The sequence below is a fragment of the Pogona vitticeps genome, chromosome 1 (assembly GCF_051106095.1).
Source record: "Pogona vitticeps strain Pit_001003342236 chromosome 1, PviZW2.1, whole genome shotgun sequence".
In the NCBI taxonomy this organism is placed as follows: Eukaryota; Metazoa; Chordata; class Lepidosauria; order Squamata; family Agamidae; genus Pogona; species Pogona vitticeps.
Window position 1 is genome coordinate 35,362,018 of NC_135783.1, and position 9,482 is coordinate 35,371,499.

Here is a 9,482-nt window from a genome sequence, read left to right on the forward strand (position 1 = left end):
GTTCGTTCGTTCGTTCGTTCGTTCGTTCGTTCGTTCGTTCGTTCGTTCGTTCGTTCGTTCGTTCGTTCGTTCGTTCGTTCATTCATTCATTCATTCATATGGCATCTCTATCTCAATGCTATGTCCCAAAGTGGTTACCCAGTCACATTCTTGTGCAATATAGTGAGCAGCAGTGCATTTCCACCTATATTATAGTAATGCTATCTAATTATGATCATCTTTTATAATTTTAGAATTGCAAAGCTGGAAGGGACCTTATGAATCATTGACTCCATCTCCTGTCAAGGTAGCAAAGTGAGAAATCAAACCCCCACCCTCTGGTTCTGCAGCCAGATATGTAAACCATTTTTATATATTAGCTTAAACTACCATAACATATGTGAATTTAATGCAAAAATATCTTCCTTTTTCTTTTTTATGTTCCTTGTTCTCCATGGCCTCCTTTTTTGTGATGGAACAGTGGCCACCCTAAATTCTATATTTACCTGGGAGTAAGAGGGCAATCAGACAAGCATATACAGTAGCTCACAATTTGGTTCACCATGGGTGTTGTTTGTTTCACCTTATTTTCCCACTTGTTGTGTACAGCTGTTCCACTCCTTTTTGTGTGACTGGGAGCATTCCTGATTATCCTGTTTTGAAGTCTGTGTGGTTGATTAATTCATTCTCAAATAAAGCTGTGGGTAGTGTTCTCTTCTGTAACAACACTGTAACATATACAGTGGGTTATGACAGTAAAAAAGATGATAGATAAATGTCTATTTTCCTCTTCTCACAATTGTAAAAAATATTTTCCTAAGTGATGCAATGTTATTTCAGTTATAAGAGACTATCCATGCTAGGTTGATGCATTACTGTAGTGCTATGCCACTTACTAAATTAAATAAAAAGGAAAATCACCTCAGAATGACAGCCATAACAAAAGGCGGGGGAGGGGCCATCAATAATTAAAAGGGGAATTAGACTGATCTGAAGTACTGTCTGGATCCTTCTTATGGAAGAAGAAACTCTCCTTTGTGAATGGAAGGCTCACTCAAGTGTGAGAAAAAATAGATCGCATTGAACACAAGAGCCTTTTAAACACAATCCAGAATGCTCCAAATTCCCCTGTCTAGTCATACCCTAAGTTCCACTGAACTCAAGTCCACCCAATACATCACATGAGGCTATTGTGTGTTGCCTTTAACTGTGCCATTATTAAATCATTTATTCTGCCTCTCCTTTCTTTAGTTTGGCTTTTTGAATGCGTTAAGTTACACTGAACAGGACAGTTCCTGAGGTAATAAGTGCATGAGGAAATGAATTGCCACACAGATTGCCATCCTATACCTGTGACGTCTCTGTTCTCATCTTTAGCAGAAGACACCGTCCTGTTGCCAGTTATCAAAATAAGACTCAACTCACAGGACAGTTCGCTTGGCACGTGGAATCAGACAGTGGTGAATAGGTGAGTCCAATGCCATCTTATTCCTTGCCCCAGAAACAAGATGGCATCTTAGGAGGAGGAGGAGCCTAGTGGTGGTGTGTGTGCTTTGAAGGTGTTTCTCATTTCAGTTCCCAGAATCTCAGGTAAGAGTAGAAGAGAGTCCTGCCTGAAATCCTGGAGAGCCACTGGCAGCCATTTTTTGACAGTGTTGGAATAGATAGACCAATGGCTTGAATCCAGTTCAAGAGAGCTTCCTAGCTTCCTATGCCCCAAAGGTAGTGAAGCATTTTTGAGGGGACATGGAAAAGGCTGGTGCCATCTCTCTTGTAGAAATGGAACACAGCCAGAGCTGAGCTTTCATTTAACAAACCCAGGTTTTAAGCTGTGGAAGATAAAAGTGAAGGCTCCAACAGATAGTTGTAGGCATCCTTCAGTCTCGAAAGACTATGGTAGCGTGCTCTGTATGGAGGACTTGGAACAGCGTCTAGTGTGGCTGAGGAGGCCAATTCGAGAGTTACAATCTCTTCCACACTGAAGACAAATCCAATCTGTCCCCTGTCCCCTGGTTTTGCTTCCTTTGTGACTTCCTCTTTGCCTTGGCCTGCTGGACAAGGGTCTCTTCAAATTGGGAGAGGCCGTGATGTACCGCCTGCCTCCAGGCTGAACGATCAGATGTCAGAGTTTCCCATCTGTTGAGGTCTATTCCTAAGGCCTTCAGATCCCGCTTGCAGTTATCCTTGTATCGCAGCTGTGGTCTCCCTCTGGGGCGATTTCCCTGCACTAATTCTCCATATAGGAGATCCTTTGGAATCCGACCATCAGCCATTCTCACAACGTGCCCAAGCCAGCGTAGACGTCGCTGTTTCAGTAATGTATGCATGCTGAAAATTCCAGCTCGATCTAGTACTACTCTATTTGGAACTCTGTCCTGCCAGGTGATACCAAAAATCCCTCGGAGGCAACGCATATGGAAGGTGTTCAGCTTCCTCTCCTGCCGGGCACAAAGTGTCCAGGACTCACTGCAGTACAGGAGTGTGCTTAGGACACAGGCTCTATAGACCTGGATCTTGGTATGTGTTGTCAGTTTCCTATTGAGCCATACTCTCTTTGTGAGCCTAGAGAAAATGGTAGCTGCTTTCCCAATGCATTTATCCAGCTTGACATCTAGAGAGAGGGTGTCAGAGATGGTTGAGCCAAGGTACACAAAGTCATGAACAACCTCCAATTCTTGTGTGGAGATGGTAATAGAGGGAGGTGAGTCCACGCCCTGGCCCATGACTTGTGTTTTCTTCAGGCTGATTGTTAGTCCAAAGTCTTGGCAGGCCTTGCTGAAATGATTCATGAGTGGTTGGAGGTCTTCAGCAGAGTGGGCAACAATGGCTGCATCGTCTGCAAAGAGGAAGTCCCGCATGCATTTCAGTTGGACTTTGGTCTTCGCTCTCAATCTAGAGAGATTAAAGAGCTTTCCATCTGATCTAGTCTGGAGATAGACACCTTCTGTTGCAGTTCCAAAGGCATGCTTCAGCATGACAGCAAAAAAGATCCCAAAAAGTGTTGGTGCGAGGACACAGCCCTGTTTCACTCCGCTTCGGATGTCAAAGGGATCTGATGTTTAGCCGTCAAAAACTACAGTGCCTTTCATTCCATCGTGGAAGGACCTGATGATGTTAAGGAGACGAGGTGGACATCCAATCTTGGGAAGTATTTTGAAAAGGCCATCCCTGCTAACCAAGTCAAATGCTTTTTTAAGGTCTATGAAGGCCACTAAGAGTGGCTGTTGTTGTTCCCTGCATTTCTCGTGCAACTGTCGGAGGGAGAATACCATGTCAGTGGTGGATCTATTAGCTCGAAATCCACACTGAATAGCAATTGTATGGTCTGCACCTACAGGGAAAACCTTTTTGATAGAGATTACAGGGGTGGCCCTGGTTGTTAGATGAACTCGAATCTTGCTTCAAGATAGTGTGTGCGATTCGTGTAATTTTAACCCAGCAAGAATGATGCCACAAATTCAAGCAGCCACCTGGAGAGTACAGTATGAAATGATGTTGCTGTTTGCTGTCTAAGCATTTAGGCTTAACTATCAGCCTGAACAAATGTTATCTCCATAACAAAATGAGTAAGTAATATGTAATTATTCTGCATCAAAAGTTAATCAGCCATGCATATATCACTATTGCAGATATGAGATATCAGAAGAGTTAGGTATGCTTCTATCTCGTTCATTTTTTTTAAAAAAAGGTGTTGGTGTGAATGTACATCAGAATATTCTCTGTGTCCAGAAATGGAAGAAGCCACTGTGCTCTTTTCATGCCCCCCCCCCCGAGTGTTGCCTTTTACTGTGATGAAGCACAGTCCCAGGGAGCTAGTTTTTGAATTATTGTTCTGTTGCTTTGAAGAGCTCTTAGGTGTTGTAATGACTGGGAAAATTAGCCAAAAGTGTGAATTTCCCCATCCTTCATGTCACTTGGAGTTTTGCTCTTGGACTCCTCTCTGAGTCTACGGCCAGGTTTCAGGGGCTGCTGAAACCTGGTCAAAAGTGTCAGGATGCATCAACAGCTCCAAAATGCAGGAGCCAGATTGGTAATTGGGGCTGGTTACAGGAATCACATAACCTCCAAGTTACAGCAGCTCCATTTGCTGTTGATCTGCTTCTGGCTATAATTCAAAGTGTTGGTTCTAACCTATAAAGTTCTAACCGGCTTGGGCTCAAGCTTTCTCAAAGACGACATCTCCCTTTATGAGCCTGCTTAAGTGTTAAGATTGTTAGGAGGGGGCCTTTCTCTCAGTCCCGCCACTTCCTCAGGTGCCTTTGATGGTTACACAGGAGGTGGGTTGGCCTCATCTTTGCTGTCCTTCCACAAATAGGTAAGCTCCCCCCCCCCCCAGTGACTGGCTTCCTGAATGGGGTTTTTTAATGGATTGTGTACCTTTGAATGTGATTTGCTTTGAATGTGATTTGGTGCTATTTATGCTTTTTTTATACCCCTTCATGGATTGGTGCCTTGTCGTGGTGAAGGGGCTTGAGTAATTCAGAGAAGCTATGGGCTATACCATGCAGGGACAACCAAGACGGACAAGTCATAGTGGAGAGCTCTGACCAAATGCAATCCACCTGAAGCAGGAATTTGCAAGCCACTCCAGGATCTTTGCCAAGAAAACTCCATGGACAGAAACAAAAGGCTAAAAGATATGACGCTGGAAGATGAGCTCCTCATTTCGGAAGGCATTCAACATGCTACTGAGGAAGAGTGGAGGACAAGGACAAGTAGCTCCAGAACTAATGAAGTGGTTGGGCCAAAGCCGAAAGGATGCTCAGCTGTGCACATGCCTGGAAGTGAAAGGAAAGTCCGTTGCTACAAAGAAAAATACTGCATAGGAACCTGGAATGTAATATCTATGAACCTTGGTAAACTGGATGTGCTCAAACAAGAGATGGCAAGAATAAACATTGACATCCTGGGTGTCAGTAAAATAAAATGGACAGGAATGGGCGAATTTAATTCAGACGATTATCGTATCTACTATTGTGGGCAAGAATCCCGTAGAAGAAATGGAGTAACCCTCATAGTCAAGAATAATTTCTATATGAATCCAAGGCAGACCTTCCAACATCACAGTAATCCACATTTATGCACCAACCACCAATGCTGAAGAGGTTGAAACTGACCAATTCTATGAAGACTTACAACACCTTCTAGAACTGACATCGAAGAAGGATGTTCTTCTCATTCTAGGGGACTGGAATGCTAAAGTAGGGAGTCAAGAGATAAAAGGAACAACAGGGAAGTTTGGCCTTGGAGTTCAAAACAAAGCAGGGCGAAGGCTAATAGAGTTTTGTAAAGAGACAAGCTGGTCATCACAAACACTCTTTTCCAACAAGACAAGAGGTGACTCTACAGATGGACATCACCAGATGGGAAATACCCAAATCAGATTGATTATGTTCTCTGCAGCCAAAGATGGAGAAGCTCTATACCAGTGGTGGTGAACCATTTTGGGTTCGTGTGCCCAAAATGGAGGGGGGAAACAGCGGGTGGCACACCTGGAAGACCGTAACCAGAAGTAGTGGTTTAAGGGGGAATCATGGCAATGGACTTGGAGGACCCAGAAGTGGTGGTGGAAGGGGGAATCCCGGCTGCAGCCGCCTCATGAGGTTTTGCTGTGCAGGAAGAGCGGGGGGAGTAGTGACCTATGGCTTGCGTACCAGAAGAAAGAGCTCCGTGTGCCACAGTCAACAAAAACAAGATATGGAGCTGATTGTGGTTCTGATCATCAGCTTCTCATAGCAAAATTCAAGCTTAAACTCAACAGAGTAGGAAAAATCACTGGGATATTTGGGTATAATCTAAACCAAATCCTTTATGAATACACAGTGGAAGTGAAGAACAGATTTAAGGAACTTGATTTGGTGGACTGGGTGCCTGAAGAACTATAGATGGAGGCTCATAACACTGTATAAGAGGCAGCAACAAAAAAAAAGCATCCCAAAGAAAAGGAAATGCAAGAAAGCAAAATGGCTGTCCAAGGAGGCCTTAGAAATAGCAGAGAGGAGAAGGGAAGCAAAATGCAAAGGAGGGCCTTTTTTAAAAGAACAGTACAAAGAATTAGAGGAAAATAATAGAAAGGGGAAAAAACCAGAGATCTATTCAAAAAATTGAAACTATTAAAGGAACATTTTGTGCAAAGATGGACATGATAAAGGACAAAAATGGTAGGGACCTCACAGAAGCAGAAGACATAAAGAAGAGGTGGCAAGAATACACAGAGGAATTACATTAGAAAGATTTGGATGTCCCAGACAACCCAGATAGTGTGGTTGCTGACCTTGAGGCAGGCATCCTGGAGAGTGAAGTCAAGTGGGCCTTGGCAAGCTTGGCTAACAACAAGGCCAGTGGAGGTGATGTCATTCTAATTGAACTATTTAAAATCTTAAAAGATGACGCTGTTAAGGTGCTACACTCAATATGCCAACAAGTTTGGAAAACTCAGCAGTGGCCAGAGGATTGGAAAAGATCAGTCTACATCCCAATCCCAAAGAAGGGCAGTGCCAAAGAATACTCCAACTACAGTACAATTGCATTCATTTCACATGCTAGCAAGGTTATGCTCAAAATCCTACAAGGTAGGCTTCAGCAGTATGTGGACCAAGAACTCCTAGAAGTACAAGCTGGATTTCGAAGGGGCAGAGGAACTGGAGACCAAATTGCTAACATATGCTGGATTATCGAGAAAGCCAGAAAGTTCCAGAAAAACATCTACTTCTGCTTCATTGACTAAGCAAAAGCCTTTTACTGTGTGGACCACAACAAACTATGGCAAGTCCTTAAAGAATGGGGGGTGCCTGATCACCTTATCTATCTCCTGAGAAACCTGTATGTGGGACAGGAAGCAACAGTTAGAACTGGATATGGAACAAGTGATTGGTTCAAAATTGGGAAAGCAGTACAACAAGTCTGTATATTGTCTCCCTGCTTATTTAACTTATATCCACAATACATCATGCAAAAGGCAGGACAGGATGAATCCCAAGCCGGAATTAATATTGCCAGAAGAAATATCACCAACCTCAGATATGCAGATGATAACACTTGGATGGCAGAAAGTGAAGAGGAATTAAAGAACCTTGTAATGAGGGTGAAAGAGGAGAGCACCAAAAATAGTCTGAAGCTCAACATCAAAAAAAAAATCGGATCATGGCCTCTGGTCCCGTCACCTCATGGGAAATAGAAGGGGAAGATATGGAGGCAGTGACAGATTTTACTTTCTTGGGCTCCCTAGTCACTACAGATGGTGATAGCAGCCATGAAATTAAAGCACACGTGCTTCTTGGGAGGAAAGCAATGACAAACCTTGACAGCATCTTAAAAAGCAGAGACATCAGCTAGCTGACAAAGGTCTACATAGTTAAAGCTATGGTTTTTCCAGTAGCAATGTATCAAAGTGAGAGCTGGACCATAAAGAAGGCTGACCGCTGAAGAATTGATGCTTTTGAATTGTGGTGCTGGAGGAGACTCTTGAGAGTCCCGTGGACTGCAAGGAGAACAAACCTATCCATTCTGAAGGAAATCAACCCTGAGTGCTCACTGGAAGGACAGATCCTGAAGCTGAGGCTCCAATACTTTGGCCATCTCATGAGAAGAGAAGACTTCCTGGAAAAGACCCTGATGTCAGGAGGAGAAGGGGACAACAGAGGATGAGATGGTTGGACAGTGTCATCGAAGCAACCGACATGAATTCAACCCAGCTCCAGGAGGCAGTGGACGACAGAAGGGTCTGGTGTGCCCTGCTCCATGGGGTTACAAAGAGTCACACACAACTTAACGACTAAACGACAACAAAATGCTTTTTTTAATATGGTATTTGTTTTACCCTTTTTGGTAATTGTAACTCACCGTTGTTAATTTTAAAATACTGTTTTTTAATAATGTAAGTCGCCTTGGGTCCTTTTTAAGGAAAAAGGTGAAAAGATATTTTACATAAAATAATAAAAATAAAACAAAGATGTACCATATCTTTTTTTAAAATCAGGACCACTGTTGAAAACGGCGCCCCTTGAAAACAAGTAATTACCCTTTTTAATGGCAATATATAGAGCTTAATGGCAATTTATACATTCATCTACTTTGGGTCCCTTCACCAGGACAAAAAGGCAGAATAAATGAATAAATGAATAAATGAATAAACGAATAAACGAATAAATAAATAAATAGATAAATAAATAAATAAACAAACAAACAAACAAACAAACAAATATTATGCAGTTCAGTGCCATTGCATTAGGCACTTCTATGTCCCACTGATTGTTCCACATCATGAGATGAGCCATAGCTCAATTACTCCATTACTTGACACTCTCAGTAGTAGTGGCATTGACTTGTGATTCCGCCCCACACCAAGATTTTGTTTGAGCGTCCTACATTTGAAACAGACCCGGTGAAGATGTAAATCTTCCCTTATTTTGTTTTTTGCAAGGCAGAACAAACCATGTCAATGCTTTTCTCCCCATCTGTGATTGCAAGAGTGAAGGTACATTTTTTTGCATTTTAGATTCAATTTTTTAAATCAAAAATTACAGAAGTGCAATTTTTTTTCCTACGAAAAAACTTGTGTTTTTCAAAAAACGGGTAGGTTTTTGTAGCTCTTTGCTCATGTTGTCATTGATGGAAAAAGTGTTGGTCTTTTTGTTCTAATGCAGAAGTTTTTAAAAAAACACCTCACAGTTGTTGGCAATTTTTTCAGTGGTTTGTAATGATGAGACATCCCTTTTTCAAAGAGAACAAGAACTTTTGCAGTTATTCATTACATGCTCATTGAGCATGGATTCTGTATGCAAAATCATCTTGTGTTTAGGCCACTACATGTCCAGTTCAAGGGGTGGGAACAATCTTTTGTTTATCTTATGCCGTTGAGAACATGGAGGTGGAGCACAGCAAGCCATCGTGATGTGGCAGTGTTTCATGCAGTACTTAACAGTCAAGAGGGGAATTCTACGTATTTTCATTAGCTTCCCACGGTTACTGTTGGTGTCACATGCTACTAGAAAGGGTTCAAATAGTGGAAAGGTAGAAGCAAAATATGAAGTCTCAGCAGGATCACTGGGAACGAAATAACCACATCTTCCCAATATGCAATTTAAACATTGTTTGAAAATTAGCAAATGTCTCCTAGTTTTGGTTGGTCAGCAAATGTCTGTAGGAAAAAGGTCTTATAAAATATCCTGGAACTGGGCCTAGAATAATGTCTGTTGGAAATTCTCAGTACGGTTCTCTGACCATATTTTCAAGTGGCTATTCATGGAATCTGGAATTTTACATGACAAGTACTTGGTGGGGGAGGGGAATCCATTTTCTGTCACTCCTTCGTCTAGTCTTATCAGCGGTGGAGGGATAAATAATTATTATCCTGAAGACTTTTGCTGTGATTTCTAAATAAATATATAAAAGTGTGACAGAGTGACGTGGTCCCAAGGCACCTCATAGAAATATGAACATAAAAATAGAAAACAAGCTGAACTGCATTGAACAATGCCTTATTCAGCCCAGCATTTTCTTCC